The 1,709-nt window shown below is 35.6% G+C and overlaps 1 protein-coding gene across 7 annotated transcripts in view; it reads right to left on the bottom strand.

Annotated features, from left to right (window-relative positions):
• LOC122636604 (insulin-like growth factor 2 mRNA-binding protein 1) overlaps positions 1-1,709 on the bottom strand; it is a 121,656-nt gene that overhangs the window by 9,370 nt on the left and 110,577 nt on the right. The window lies entirely within an intron of this gene.

Raw genomic sequence — 1,709 nt, 5'->3', positions numbered from 1 at the left:
TCTCTCTCTCTCTCTATCTCGCTCTTTCTTTCGCGCGCTCTCTCTCTCTCTCTCTCTCCCCGTATATTATTATAACTTTAATATTAGGTAGACTTCATTACTTCATCCTTTCTCTTCCTTCATATTTTTTTTTCTTTGCTAATCTCCCCCCCCCCTCCTTTCTATCTCCCTCCCTCCCTACCTTCCTTCTTTCCTTTACTTCTTTACTTCCTTCATTCATTCATTCTTTCCTTCCTTTCTTCCATCCTTCCTTCCTACCTTCCTTTCTTTCTTTATCTCTTTAGATTAAGTTCGGTTTATTATTAATCAATCCTTCTTTACTCTCTTCTATCTCTCTCTTCATTTCACTACCTCTTTATCATATTAAATCTTTAACCATAATTCATGAGGTAAGAAGGTTGTTTTGTTTTCATATTCATATCCTATTTCATCGGCGAGGTGGTTTCGTTAACCCTGATTGATCGATTAGTCGAGTGCCACCCACATCGCTATTTTTAAACGTAGAATAAAACGAGCCGAGTGAGAGAAGACGGGTTGGTGAGAAGGAGGAGGAGGAGGAGGAGGGGGAGAAGGAGGAGGTGGAGGTGGAGAAAGATGTGGAGGAGTAGGAGAAGTAAGAGGAGGAGGAAAGACTAGTTGTTGGCTACCTGGTTGGTTGGTTGGTTTGCTTGGTTGGTTGGTTGGTTGGTTGGTTGGTTGATTCGTTGGCTTACGCGATGCGCAGAGTAGACGGAATATAACGAATTAACAATATCTATTATTATACAATATGATCAGATTATTATTGCTAATTTGTAACGAAAGCACTCTCTTTTTTCTTTCTTTCTTTCTACTGTGTGTTTTCTTCTGCTCGTCTAAAAACGCGGCCATGACGAAAGGAAACCAAAAAGATCACTGTTAACGCTGACGAGATATCAATCTCGTGTTGTTTCAACGCCAAGAGAGAAAATTTTGACGTGCGTGAGAAGATCATCGAAACGATAGGATCGACAAATAGAAAGAAAATTTTTAGGCCAAGATTGATATATTCGAGCACGAAAATTTTATCAACGATATTTTTTTTTTTTTTACTTTTCTTTTTTATTTTCTTTTTTTAAATTAAACGCACTATTTAATTCTCTCTCTTTCTCACTCGTTGGATATATCTCATTCTCTTTCACTCTCCCTCTCTCTCTCTCTTAATCGATCAATTCGAAGAAGAGTCATCGAGTGATCGACTAAGTTTCATTTATAATTGATGATGCAAATAGAGAGAGTGTACTATTATAAATAATTCGTGACCTGATCTTAACGCTGATACATTGAAGAAAAAAAGAAAAAGAAAATAATAATAATAATAGTAGTAGTAGTAGTAGTAGTAATAATAATAATAAGAATAATAAGGAGAGGAGGAAAAAAAAGAAAAAAAAAACGGTATCGAAAACGACAGGGTTAAAAGTACTCTTATTGGTTTCTGCGGAATGATATTTCGGTTTTTGTTTTCTGTGGGTTTTTTTTATTTTTTTTTCTTTTTTTAAATGTTTTTTGTTTTTTTTTTTATTTTTTCTTTTATTTTTTTAATTCAGTTCAATTTAATATCGTTTATTTTGGAAAGAAATATTCGTTATCTTCCGTAATTCTTTTTCTCTGTACATCGCTATAGAGCCCCCACTACTCCCCTCCTCTTTCTCTCACACTCTCCCTCTCCCTCTCTCTCACTCTCTCTCTCT

Source organism: Vespula pensylvanica, chromosome 22 (genome assembly GCF_014466175.1).
Source record: "Vespula pensylvanica isolate Volc-1 chromosome 22, ASM1446617v1, whole genome shotgun sequence".
NCBI classification, from domain to species: domain Eukaryota; kingdom Metazoa; phylum Arthropoda; class Insecta; order Hymenoptera; family Vespidae; genus Vespula; species Vespula pensylvanica.
The sequence above is the reverse complement of the archived record's forward strand: the minus strand, read 5'-3'. Positions and strand labels throughout refer to the sequence as shown.